The sequence below is a fragment of the Sus scrofa genome, chromosome 15 (genome assembly GCF_054392235.1).
Source record: "Sus scrofa isolate SSC_HxYL_T2T_F1_AM1 chromosome 15, Sscrofa_HxYL_maternal_Yorkshire_Landrace_v2.0, whole genome shotgun sequence".
In the NCBI taxonomy this organism is placed as follows: domain Eukaryota; kingdom Metazoa; phylum Chordata; class Mammalia; order Artiodactyla; family Suidae; genus Sus; species Sus scrofa.
The window spans coordinates 98,221,723-98,236,347 of record NC_139397.1 but is presented as its reverse complement, the minus strand read 5'-3'; the positions used below and the strand labels follow the sequence as shown (position 1 = coordinate 98,236,347).

Below are 14,625 nucleotides of genomic sequence, written 5' to 3'. Positions count from 1 at the left end.
GAAATGTCAATGTTTGAATCATATCAATATAAGCAGACTACATATTAACTGACTTGATGCTTTTTCAGTTATGTGTCATGTTCCAGGAATTCTGTTACATGCTACTTTGTTAAGAAAAGCCAATGACCCAACAAAGTCTCTCTGGCCCCAAGAAAGATAAGGAGGGCATGCTTCTCAAGGTCTTTCTTCACTCAACTCTACTTAAATTTTCTATGGTATTGGTGATAGCCCATTTCTCTTCCTAGAAATTCTTTCTTCTCCTGCTTGGGAACAAGACTCTCAGCCTTTTGCCTATTTACCTAACTGCTCTTTTTTTTTTTTTTTTTTTTTTTTTTTTTTGGTCTTTTTGTCTTTGCTAGGGCTGCTCTCTTGGCATATGGAGGTTCCCAGGCTAGGGGTCCAATTGGAGCTGTAGCCACCGGCCTACACCACAGTCACAGCAACGCAGGATCCGAGCTGCGTCTGCAACCTACATCATAGCTCACAGCGACGCCGAATCCTTAACCCACTGAGCAAGGCCAGGGATCAAACCCGCAACCTCGTGGTTCCTAGTCGGATTCATTAACCACTGAGCCACAATGGGAACTCCTACCTAACTGTTCTTTCTCAACCTCAGATTTCTCCTATTCTTCCTACCCCTCAAAAATGTCATCAGTTCCTAAATTTTTATCCATGCCCCTCTCACCGACAAAACCTCCTCAGATGCTTCCCAGCCTCCAGAGATACAGCACAAAATCATACTTGGCATGACACATACCTCATTACACTTTATGTTATACTAAATTATGTCTTCTCTTCCCTGTTGGATAGGCAGGTTCTTGAAAGCAGGATCAACAGTTTAATCATCTTTTTTTCTCCCTTAAGACCTAACAAAGTCTCTTGAACATAGTCATTGCTATAAGTAACGAAATGAGCAAGCTATAAGATACTTTTAACAAATTATTAACATTAAAAAAGAGCCTTGCAAATACTGCTGACAATCTAATCTCTCTCAAATTAGCTTTTGATTTGTTAAGAAGGCATAAGAGACACTGTTATTTACATTTTACATAATAAGTTCTCCAATTAATGAATATTAATATATCTAATTTTAGTTAACATGCTAAAATAATAACACTAACATAGCATTTACTGTGTGCTCTTTCTAGGAAATATATAGGCATTAACTTCCGTATCCTCTCAACAATGCTTTGTGTTAGGTTTTGTTTTTTGTTTTGGCCATGCCCATGGCAAGCAGAAGTTCCCAGGCCACAGACTGAACTATTCAGTATTATTTTTATATTTCTCTTGTTATGAATGAGTTACCTAGGGCAGAGAAGGGTTAAATGATTTATTCAAGGTCATGCAGCTGCACAAAGCAAAGCCAGGATTTGAACCCAGGCAGATTTGGCCCTAGTCTGGGCTTGTAATCCTAAACATTACCTAAACAGTCATTCACCATAAAAATCTAATTTTACACGACCATTTTTAAACTCATTTAAAACTTTTTATAGAAACTTGTTATTCACAAGTAATACATTTTTTCTGCAATATAAACAAATATATCTGTATTAACGACACCAAAATTCTAGCTAAAAGTACACATATACAATGTACTAATGCATATTCCATAATGTCAATGTTGCATTCAATATTACAATATTTTAAGTTACCTACTTAATAGTATTACCAGTCTAATGTGGAATCTTCTTGATTATCCTGGGAAATTTACATCTCCATATAGGTTTTTCTAATTCTGCATGGATTATTTTTAAGTTCAAAAAAATAGCTTAGGAGTTCCTGTCATGGCTCAGTGGTTAACAAACCCGACTGGTAGCTATGAGGTTGTAGGTTCAATCCCTGGCCTTGCTCAGTGGGTTAAGGATCTGGCATTGCTGTGAGCTGTAGTGTAGGTTGCAGATGCGGCTCAGATCCGGCGTTGCTGTGGCTGTGGTGTAGGTCAGCAGCTGTAGTTCCGATTTGATCCCTAGCCTGGAAACCTCCATATGTTGTGGGTTCGGCTCTAAAAAGACAAAAGACAAAAAAAAAAAAGCTTAGAATTTTCATAAATATGTAACAGAAATTACACTAACATTACTTAGCATGGGTATCACATAGGACAACCACAATAACGTTCTAATCTTGGTGAAAATAACTATTTAATAGATGATGTCAGGTTCTTAAGGAGTATATTTAGCCTTAATTTCTTACCACTAAAAAATAATCTCTACTATTACAAAGTCTGCTTAATTATCAGATGTCGTCATACCTAAATCTTTTAGGTTAAGAGTTCCCGTCATGGCTCAGCGATAAAAAACCCAATTGGATCCATGAGGATAAGCGTTCAATCCCTGGCCTCACTCAGTGGGTTAAGGATCTGGTGTTGCCATGAGCAGTGGTGTATGAAGGTCACAGACGTGGCTCAGATCTGGTGTTGCTGTGGCTGTGGTGTAAGCCGGCAGCTGCAGCTTTGATTCAGCTTCAGCTCCTAGCCTGGGAACCTCCATATGCCACAGGTACAGCCCTAAAAAGCGGAAAAAAAAAAAAAAAAAAAAAAAAAAAGGAGGAGGAGGAGGAGGCAGAGACTGATTATACTTAAAATCCTGAAGTATAACCACAAGCCAAGGAATTCCTGGGGCTGCCAGAACATGGAAAAGGAAAAGAAGGGTCCATCTTGATTCTGGACTTCTAGCCTCCAGCACTGAGAGAATATAATTCTATTGTTCTAAGCCACCCAGTTAACAGTACTTTGCAGAGTTCCCGTCGTGGCGCAGTGGTTAACGAATCCGACTAGGAATGATGAGGTTGTGGGTTCGATCCCTGCCCTTGCTCAGTGGGTTAAGGATCTGGTGTTGCCGTGAGCTGTGGTGTAGGTCACAGACGCGGCTCAGATCCTGCGTTGCTGTGGCTCTGGCGTAGGCTGGCAGCTATAGCTCTGATTCGACCCCTAGCCTGGGAACCTCCATATGCCGAGAAGGCGGCCCTCGAAATAGCAAAAAGACCAAGAAAAAAAAAAAAACAGTACTTTGCTATGGTAGCCCTAGGAAACTAATACACCCACCACCACCACCACCATCACCACCAACTGCTCTTGTCCCATTAACCACTTTTATTGTCCTCACAGCTACTCCAGGCTCCTCCTATCAAAAGTACACTGGTCCTCCGAAGTGTGTATTGTGATGAAAAGAACAATGGGGTAGCAAGCTATTTTCAAAGAGGGATGTTTTGAAAAAAAAAAAAGAAAGAAAGAAACTGAATGTGTGGCAAGAAGATGCAATTGAGCACAATATGTATTTAACATATGCTGCTGAATCTCTTAAAGAAATGTAAATGTTCATTCATGTTAGATTAAACCTGCTCTCACAATTCCATTAGGAACTAGACACACCAGATACGCTAGTTAAGGATCAAATGCATCCTGAAATTTCAACAGCCCTGGAAAGTTACAGAAAGAATCTTCTAGATACTGTCTTTCCCACAGAGCCTTCCAGGGCCTCCTGTTCTGTGATACAGAGCTTCTCTGACCTCTCCCCATCCACCCCTATCATTCTTTGCTCTTCAAATCACCCCACTTTGACACCATAAGTTTCTCATGGCATGTCCCTACAAGGCTGCTAATTCCTCCTAATTTCTAAATAAACTTGTTTGGAAAAGAATGTAGCTACTAAAATACCAAAACTTCCAGAGAAAACGAATGCATACTATTTACTTGATTCATTTACTGAATTACATACTTAATCCTAACTTCATGTCTAAAGGTGAAAAGAAAGAGGCTAATGTAGTATTTTCCCCCTATATAACTGGTGAGTGTGGTTCCTGATTTAAACTACCGATTCCAAATGAAGGCCCATGTCTATTAACTTAGCATAAGTATGTATTAATGATGATAATTAAACTATTTTTATTTCTTTTGTTTTTGTCTTTGTTTTTTGTTTGTTTGTTTTGGCCACCCCAAGGCATATGGAGCTCCTGGGCCAGGAATCAGATCCAAGCTGAAGTCCTGAACGAAGCCACAACTGCAGCATCACCAGATCCTTAATCCACTGCGCCAGCCAGGCCAAGGACCGAACCTGTGTCCCAGTGCTCCCCAAATGCTGCTGAGCCCATTGTGCCACAGCAGGAACTCCCATTTTTATTTCTTTTTAGGAAAATTATTTTGTAGCACAATGCCTCTGATCATTATCAAGTTTTTCCTTTTTAACTCATATTGCTTTTAAAATTCATATCAGCACATAATTACTCTTCCCAAAGTTATAACACACTAACCATTCAGTTGCTTTCTCAGCTTTCCCCTTCTTACTATTGTATAGCTTAATATCAGCTACCCCTTTGTGGACTCCAGGAGGGCAAAGACATGATGAAACAATCACCCTATGAAAGCTTTTTTTTGAGTAGAATAAATAAATACCATAAATGGTTTCAGAAGTAATTGTAAAAATACCCCACGGAATAGATATTTCAAGGGATGAAGAGGATCATCTTATCTATAAAACAAGGAGCATGGAAGAGATAGTGATTCCCAGCATGAGCATCTTTTTTTTTTTTGTCTTTTTAGGGCCGCACCCGTGGCATATGGAGATTCCCAGGCTAGGAGTCTAATTGGAGCTGTAGCCACCAGCCTACGCCAGAGCCACAGCAATGCCAGATCCGAGCCATGTCTGAGACCTACACCACAGCTCACGGCAACGCCGGATCCTTAACCCACTGAGCAAGGCCAGGAATCAAACCTGCAACCTCATGGTTCCCAGTCGGATTCGCTAACCACTGAGCAACGATGGGAACTCTGGGATTGGGCACTATTAAGAAATACAGATCCCTAGACACCTCAGGGGTAGCAAAGGATCTCAAGACTGTGGCCCATAAAATAACATTTCTCTCTATTTTACCACTGTAAGCTGCATCTGATGGAGTCAGGGGTGGCAATTAATACCACCTCCATTCTTTGCCCTCCCAGCCTCAGGCTTCTGCCACTACCTCCATCAATGTCTGTTTCCTGAACTCTCATCTGCACCCTGGCCCTAATCAACTCCTTTGGATCTCTTTCCCAGTAAGACCAGTTAGCTGGGGCATGGTGGCAAGGGCAGGGCAACTGCAGAAAACCAAGTTGGGCCAACTCAGTACCAAAGGGCAATCATTTCCAGTTTCTCCCCTCTTTAGTCTTTATGGCAGCTACCATGTTCTTATATCAATATAGAATGGGACCCAGAGCTGCAAAGGAATTGGTTACAACTACTCAACATTTCTTTTTTTTTTTTTTTTTTTTTTTCCAGCCACACCTATGGCATAGGGACTGAGTCTGAGCTCAACTGTGACCTACACCACAGCTACAGCAACACCGGATCCTTAACTCACTGCACGAGGCAGGGGATTGAACCTGAAATGCCACAGAGATAAGCTGGATCATTAACCCACTGCACCACAGCAGGAACTCTCACTCAACCTTCTTGATCAGTATGAGTGATCCTCAAGAAAAAATTTTTTCTGACTTTTTTTTTTTTTTTTTTTTTTTGCCATTTCTAGGGCCGCTCCCATGGCATATGGAGGTTCCCAGGCTAGAGGTCCAATTGTAGCTACAGCTGCCAGCCAACACCATAGCCACAGCAATGCCAGATCTGAGCTGTATCTGCGACCTACACCACAGCTCAGGGCAACGCTGGATCCTTAACCCAGTGAGAGAGGCCAGGGGGTCGAACATGTAACCTCAGGTTTCCTAGTTGAATTCATTTCCACTGCGCCATGATGGAAACTCCCTGTTCGGATATTTTAAATTGGTAATTAAAGGTCTACTAAATTAGTGTGCCAAACAGTGTTCTTCCCATTCCCACCCCAACTACCCAGTTCTCTTTCCCAGAGGCAATCACTGCTACCAGTTTGTGTTACCAGTCTCCACAGTCACAAGCATAAACACATATTTATAAACTCATATTTAACACCAATGGCCATATACTCTGCTGCACCTTGGTTTCTTCCTTTATTACAGCTGAGAGATCATTCCGCATCAGCAAATACAGAATGATTTCATTCTTTTTAACAGCTCCTTATTTAACCAATCTCATCTTGATGGATATTTAGCTCTCTCTAAATCTTTTGTTATTACAGGCAATGCCACAGTGGATGTCTTGGTATGGATTCATTTTGTGATGCAGAAATTCATCTGCAGAAATTTTTCTTAGATATCCTAGGATGACCAGGTAGGTGGATTTTTAATTTAGGCAATATTCCAAATTGCTATCCACAGATGCTGTGCCATTCTGTACCCCTACAAACAATGTATGAGTCTGTCAGCTTCCCCAAAGCCTTGCTGCCCTGAAGGAATTTAAAAATATTAAGGTCTTTGCCAATTTAATAGGGCTAAATAGTTTAAAAATGCATTTCTCTTATGAGCTGAGCATATCATATCTGTAAGTACTGCTAGTAATTCCTTTTCAGTGAACTGTTTGTTCATTTCCTTTGCTCCTTTTTTCTATTAGGTCATTTATCTCACTGATACAGAGGAGTTCTGTGGATATTAACGAGTTACCCTTAGTCTATGATACATTATAAATAGTTTCTCCTTGGTGTGATGATTGTTTATATTCTGCCTGTTACACATACTACCTTTCCTTAAATTAAGTTTATTTATTTTCGTCTTTTCAGGGCCACATGCACGGCATATGGAGATTCCCAGGTAGGGGTCGAATTGCATCTGTAGCCGCTGGCCTATGCCACAACCATAGCAATGCCAGATCCTTAACCCACTGAACGAGGCCAGGGATAAAACCTGCGTCATCATGGATACTGGTCAGATTCATTTCTGCTGAGCCATGACAGGAACTCCTGAAGTTTAATTTACCCATCTTTTACCTTATGCCTCTGTGTTCTTCAAGATGTTTAAAAGCTTTTTTAAAAAAAAGTCCAGGTAGACATCTTCTATAATATCTCATCTCCACAAGCCTTCAGAGTCACACTTTTTATTTTCTCTGCTGGTATTTTTTGAAATGAAACTGGAGGACAAGCTGGGATAGAATATCCATGTACTTCCTTCCCTGACCTGCCTATTCCATTATCCTGAGTTCTTATGGGTTTTGATCTCTCCTTTTCCCTTGCTTTCTTCTTGGAGTTTCACAGAGATCCTACATTTGCTTGGCCTACATCAGAGATCATACTCTTTTTATAGTTCTTGCTTCAAATTGAAATTTATTGAGATCAAAAAGAATTTCATTAATGTCTTTTCATAATCAACATGCCATTCAAATTGTGCTACTTTTTCTATTCTGGGGAAATTATACAACAAAAACTGTTCAGATTGTTGCCTGATGGGGTGTGAATATGCAAAAGCTTGCCTAGCTGCCACAGATAAACAGAAAACAGAAATCTTATCTTAATTTAAAATAAAATCAGACTTTCGCCTTTATCTCCAGAAATGACATGTAACAAAATCTTCTGCATTTTAATGTTCTTCTAGATACTTCATTCTTCAAACTTCAGTAGTTGATCACAGTATGTTACTTGTAGCAACACTGTATTGTGCATTAAAAAAAAATCAGGATAACTTCTTCAAATTTATGATAAAACTTAAGCACTGATTTAGGAGCCGAGAAATAAATCTATTGCTGGAAATTGAGGCCAGGTTTATTTTAGATTTGACTTTTGGAGAAAAAAAAAAAAAAAGATTCTAAAAATATACTGCGTTGTTACCCCTTCTACTTCTACACTCTTTTCAGGAGGTGGATAGGTCAGTCTCAAGAGCTACAGTGAGAATTGCCTCAATAAGATGCAAGATAAAAAAGGTAAGAGTTGATGTTCTATTCCTGTCTCAATTCCCTCTATTCTTCTGTTTTTGTCTCATATTAGCTTATGGAAAAAGAATGACAAGGGAAAAGAGAAAAGCAGAAGATAATTTAATTTTTTCTGTCCTTTCCTGTCCATTGAGTTAAAAGACAAAGCTATGGGTCTTGAAATAGCAAACACCAGAAAATTTTAAATAATGATATTTGTGGTGGTTAATTCCCTCATCATACCCTCAAAAACCTTTGTTCTCTAGAAATCTAAGGAAATTTAAAAGTATATGTTTGATTTCACTTCCTGTACCAAGCACTCAAGGAGAATGATAGAAAGGAAGCCTAAAATCCACTGTAGAGGTTGCTATTGGTTCATTTTCTTATTCACCTACCTAAAATTAGGAAAGAGTTTTATTTCCTATTACCATGAACAGATGTAAATTATTTGACATATTATATACTAATGGAGCTGTGCCTCACTGGGCAAGTCTCTGTGCCTCAATTTTTCCACCTGGAAAATGGGAGAAGTTAGAATTGGAAAAAAAAGTTTCTTAAACCTCTTTCAGCTCTAACACCTTATGAATCTAACATAAAGGTCATTTAAGCATCACCACATCAAGCAAATGTAAGTATTTCTAGTGTCTGGGTACTTTCTTCACATATTTTACAAACTGACAGATGGGTTTTCTTGAATAGAAAAACATATAATCTGTCATCACTAAAGGAAAAGAAAGGAGTTCCCACCATGGTGGAGTTGATTAAGAATCTGACTGTAGCAACTCAGGTTGCTTGGGGAAGTATGGGTTTGATCCCTGGCCAGGAGCAATGGGTTAAATGATCCAGTATTGCTGCAGCTGGGGCATAGGTTGCAGCTGTGGGCTCGGATTCCATCCCTGGCAGAACTTCCATATGCTGCAGGTGCAGCCATAAAAATAATAAAGTAGGTAATTTTTGTGTATTAATCATGAATTCTTTGTACTCAGTGAAACATGTTAAATGACTGCCTGCCAATATTTTACTTAAATGTTTTTTACCTATTTAAACTCATTTTTATTTACCTAAGCTTAATTATTTATTTACTTACTTAAACTTATTTAAGAGTTAAGTTATAAACTTAATGCTCTCTCTAACCCAGTGATCCCTTAGATAGTCGTGGATATCAAACTTCTTGGTTTGGGCTCCTTTCTCACTCTGGCTTTTGTCGGCTTCCTATACAGATTTCTTGAGACACTAGCCCCGTCGGATGGAATTCCCTCACATAAGGTAGTTTTTACTTTGAAGTAATCTGCCAGAGCACTGTAAGAGTCCTTGGACGTTTCTGCTTCCCATAATTCACCACCCCATTAACATAATCCGTTTACAGATATTTAACATTTACACTCTGATTTATTTTACTATAAAAAGTACATTTAGGAGTTCCCTTCGTGGCTCAGCGGTTAACAAACCTGACTAGGATCCATGAGGATGTGGGTTTGATCCCTGGCCTTGCTCAGTGGGTTAAGGATCCAGCATTGCCATGAGGTGCGGTGTAGGTCACAGATGTGGCTCAGATCTGGCGTTGCTGTGGCTGTGGTGTAGTACAGCAACTGCAGCTCTGATTTGACCCCTGGCCTGGGAACCTCCATATGCTGCGGGTGTGGCCCTAAAAAGCAAAAGATAAATAAATAAATAAAAAGTACATTTACACATACCCAAAATAAGTAAACACAAACTTACAAGAAAACGGATTCCTATAACCCACCAGGAACTTCATCTTTAGATCGTCATGACTCAATAGACTCAATTCCCTGTAATACCACATTGGGTCTCTCAATAAACATTCATCTTTGTCTATTTTCTATTTTTCCCTTTAAAAATCAATTCAACACTAAATTATGTTCCCAACAAATCTGAATTCACCCATCCAAAGAGCCCTTCCCTGACCTCTGTCTTCCTCCTATTTGGTAACACTCAAGTGTCTGCATGACAAAAGGACTTATCCTGAGTAAGTCCTTTTAAAGCCTTCCACTTTTAAAAAGCCAATAAAATACAACTACGTTTAAACTAACTGTTCTTTGCATGGGCTGCATTTTTTTTTTTTTTCCCCAAAGCGCTCTCAACTCAAGGAGGTCTAAACATAAATCTGGAAAAAGTTTAGGGAACAAAAGAAAAAATAGATACTTCATGCAAATTCTGAAACCAAAGCCAGATCCACCCCACACACATGCATACATATTCAACAGTGATTTGGTTCTGGTAGAGTCTTTTGGGCAGACATGTTCATGACCCAGCACCTAATTCAGCATCTGGCACATACCACGTGTTCAATAAATGCTGGCTGAATGAAGAAGAAAGGCACTCCATGTGCCCACGTCACCTCCACATGAGACACATACACTGGTCACCTCTCTCTGGAAGTGACCTGACAGTGGGCTGGTAATTGAACAAATGGATGCCAACTTCTTCCAAAGCTCATGGAAACTCAGAGCCACACTAGAAGGGCAGACCATCAAGTTCAGTAACTAGCTGGACATCATGTCAGTTAACCGTAAAATTAATTTTAGTTCATTTTCATGATCAAAGCTACTAAGTTCACTCTGGATTTCAAATCATTAAATACATATCCATTCAGAAGAGGTAAGGAATGTGTGGCTGAAGCAAGAGATGTGAATAATCATTCCTGAATAATAGAGACTTCAAGAATTTTTTTTTTTTTTTTAATAATTTTTGACTTTACTGGTAAGTAACCAGCAAGCTTTTATCCTTGGGAGGTCTACCTTATTTTTCCTTTTTTTCCCTTTTCTTCCTTTTTTTCTTATATTAAAGATGTTGCCACATTGTCATTCAACTGCATTTAGAAATACCAGCAAGATGTTCTCCAAAGCTCTATGCCAAAGAAAGGCAATTCAACACACACACAGACACACATACACATACACACACACACGCTTGTTTGTATGTGATGATCGTGTGTGTTTATTTCCCTGGCTTGTATAAATTTGTACAACTTTGGAAAATAATTTGGCAATATCTACAAGTTGAATATCCACACATCCTACACAATCAACAATTCTATACCTTAGTATTTACACAAGAGAAACACTTGCCCATGTGCCTCAAGAAATATGAACAATCAAAGCATCACTCTTTGCAATCTTTTTAAAAATGAAAAAAAAAAAAAAAAAGGCCCTTGGTAGGAGAGCAGAGAAACATACTGTGTAATAGACACACAGACTATGGCACAGCAGTGTAAGTCAATGAACCACAGTGACACAGAACATGGATGAATCTAAGTGACATAATGTTGAGTGTGGGGGGAAAAAAGTCTCATACATCAATAGATAATGAGACTCTTTCAAAATTAAAAACAAACTAAAAGAAGTATTATAATTATTACTTAACAGTGCAGTTAAAAAATAAAATCCCTCCAAACAGACCTTATCCTCCCAACAAGACCACAAACTCTTCATTCTTATTTGTATCTCCCACATGCCCACACCAATGCTTTGAACAGATCAGTGTTCAATAAGTAAGTATTTACTGAATGATTACTGAATGTTACTTAACCAAGGCATTTTACTAAAATTTAAAACTTCTCCTTAGGCCAATAGTTTCATGAATAAAGTCACATAAAAACTTTTATCTACTTACATATTAACCTAATCTATTTCTGCAGTGGTGCTACAGATTTCCAACAACAAATATTTAATCTTGAAAGGACTTTACCTTTCTTTTTGGAATAAAATTAACTAACAAAAGGTTAAAGCAATCTAAGGACAAGAAAACTTATGTGAAGCAACCCCATAAAAGTCCAACCGAATCACATTATACTACAACCAAGAGACATGTGATAAACCATCATGATTTGAAACTGAGATATCCCAAAAGGAATCCATCCACTAAATGTATACTGAGTTATCAATATCAACTGAAAATATGAGCAACAACAGGAATTTTAGGCTTTCTAAAAGCAAAGACTCTAATTTAAAAATATTTTGTTTCTACTTTGTGGAAAAAAATATTTGTAGGGGGAAACAGGAAATCCAGAGTAAGAGAATAACAGAAATAATATTCCACCAATCCTGGCCTTCCTTATAATCCAAGGAGGGCTATGCATATTCTCTGTAGGTGATTATACCCCAGTTACACTGCAGCTTCCCTTCGACCTTGGGAACTCTGCTCATTCTGAGTTACTGTGAGGTCTTCTGTTTCATTTATTATTAGTCTTTGTATCTGCAATGCTGTAGCATTGGATAGGAATATCAACATTGTGAGCTAGCAGTACCTAAAACTGTAGAAATGCTTCCAAAAAACAAAGGGGAGACGAGAGGGGAAAAATACATCCAAGAAGGAAACAAAGTTAATGATATTAAGATGGAATATTTAAAAATCTTACCTCTGGAGAAAGATTTCCAAAGGTAAGACTGAAAGATTTCCAACGTTTATTCATCAGCTCTGTGATACAGAACTATCCATTAACATGCAATTATTACATTTAAGAAAAGATGGTCAAGAAAAATTGTGTTATTTGGAGAAAAAAAATCACAGTTTGCTAAAACTAGTACAGCGATTTAAAAATGGAAATTCTTATAGAGGAAAAGCCTATAGGACTTTGCAATCAGGAGAGAGAAATAATCTGGCAACCCAGTGGGTTTACTTAGTTTCGTGTCATTTGCTTCATGTCCATTATGTAATGCTTTCCCCAGCTTTAGGTCTCTATGTTTAAGCTACCTTCAGGTATATAACCAGAATGGCCACAATATCAGTATCTGGTCATAACTTTCAAAAACAGCTTAAAAGGTGTCATGCAGATGTTCCTATATACACCAGAAGCTTTTTAACAAAATATGCTGGTGTCATTACTTCTTTCCGGCTTCCTCCCCAGGTTTCCCATCCCCTCCTCCCCCCAGCATCCCCCGCCAAACGATTTGCGGACAGCTCCCGGCTCGATGCAGGGGAAGCACGTCTGGACTGCAATGCAAACCCTGTCCCGGTCTGAACCGGGGAAGGCAGGCTCGGCCCTGGCTGGGGGTGTGGACGAAGGCTGCAGGGAAGGCTGCAGGGGTGGGTGGGCAGGGGTGCCCCGTGAGGGCAGTCTGCAGTGCACGCGCACAATAAAACCCAATGCACAACTTCCCCAGCCGTTCCTCTCAGCTCCCCAGCTTCCCCGAAAGGTGCGGCGTAGGCGTTAGCTGGAGCGGGCGCGCGGGTTCGGTTCTCCGCCGACAATTACATCAGTCCCTCTCCCTGCCCTCGCTTGTATCCCAGCAGCCTGGGGGAGCCGGGGCGCGGGGCGGCGCTGGGGGATGCTAGCGGCCGGAATTCCCCACGACGAGGGGGAGGGGAGGGCAGCGAGGGGGACCGTGACCCAGACGCCCCCTCCCACCTCGGTCGCGGGGCGGGACTGGCACCGCGGCCCCCGGCTCTCCCGCCAGGCTAACCCCCGGAGGGCTTTGATGCCTCAGGGGCCCAGAGCCGGGCTGCCTGGCCGCGCGTCCCTTAGGGTCCTCGGCCCTCCGGCCGCGCACAATGCCCCCGGGCCGTGCCGCGGGCACCGTCTTGCGGCTTCAGGGGTCCCCTCCGCAGCTAGGACACCTACCTGGAAGGTTGGTAGCGGCGCGGCCGATCGTGCAGCGGCAGCGGCGGGAAGCGGGAGACGGCCCAGGCGGACTGGCCGGCGCGCTAGCTGGCTGGGGAGCAGAGGCGCGGGCGCCGCCTGCGTGGAGCCGCGGTCTCCGGCTCCGACAGCGGCGGTGGCGGCGGTGCGGCGCCTCCAGTGGTCCGCGGCGCCGCAGCCCCTCCTCTCCCACGGGCGGGGCGCGCTGGCGGGGCGGTGCTCCGGGCTCCCCGCCCCCGGCTCCCGCTGGCTGGCCCCGCTGAGTGGAACCTCGGGCCGCCTGCGCTGCCGCTGCGCGCCGGACCTGCGGGGCACCCTCGCCGCGCTGCCCAGAGAGCGGGAGCTGGGCGGGCTGAGTCTCCGACGCGCAGGGTCTCACTGCTTGCGCTCACCTCCTACCCGGTCCGGGTGGGAATCCCTGGTGTCCAGAGATCACAGCGGCGGAGCCACAGCCCGGGCGTCCCCGGGCCTGAGCGCCGTAGGAGCGACCCCGCCCTCCCTGGGTCCTGCCCTTGGAGGTGGGCCAGCCCTGGTTCGTAGAGCTTGGCCCCAGATGGTCCCAGCGCTCAAGGCCTCAAGCACAGCCGCTCCGAGCACCGTGGGAGAGCGGATTCAGAAGGGAACAGCAGCCTGGCGACCTCCATGGAGGTGCCGCCCAGCCCCTTTCTCAAGCCATCATTCAGGCTGGTCCGTAAAGAAATAGGACGGTGTGTGCCTGCTCCCCACCGCCCCCGCCCCCGGCACTCCGGAGCAAAAACTTCCCGGGCCCAGAGAAATACCTCACTACACCTCACCTCCCACCTCAAACAATTACAGCCTTAAACCGTTCCCAGCGTGTGCCCAAAGGCAGATTAATTTAAAGGGAAATTTGCTGGGAAGGACAGGGTAATTTACACAGATGTTTCTATTGTAAATGGATGGCTGAAAAGATGACAGAAGTATCTATCTCAAGACGTTTCTGTCAACACCATCTTCGGGGAAGAAAATGCGGAGAACACGTAACGGGAACTATTACAGAAATAGTTGTGGAGTGCTTTGTGGGCTCTCTAGGGGTCCAGATTGGATGAGTAGGGGGAAGGGCGCCTTCAAAAATTAAAGGTATTGCTACCCACCACCGAGGCAACTGTGATGGCATTTCACTGTTCTTTAGGCTGATAAAATTCGGATTTGCTATGGAACATAGTCAATTATATGCACTCATTCCCACTCTTGAATCTCCAAAATCACCTTTTGGATTAGCTGCTTCTACCTGAACTAATAACGTTCTCATATTGTCCTGTCACAAAATAT

General features: G+C 42.2%; 1 protein-coding gene across 11 annotated transcripts in view; it reads right to left on the bottom strand.

Moving 5' to 3' along the window:
- OSBPL6 (oxysterol binding protein like 6) overlaps positions 1-13,490 on the bottom strand; it is a 229,857-nt gene extending 216,367 nt beyond the window's left edge. For all 11 annotated transcript variants that reach the window (XM_021075884.2, XM_003483690.5, XM_084999932.1 and 8 more), the window contains exon 1: positions 13,318-13,490. The gene's annotated coding sequence lies outside the window, so the exon portion shown is untranslated. The remainder of the gene's footprint in view (positions 1-13,317) is intronic.
- Between the last annotated feature and the right edge of the window lie 1,135 nt (positions 13,491-14,625).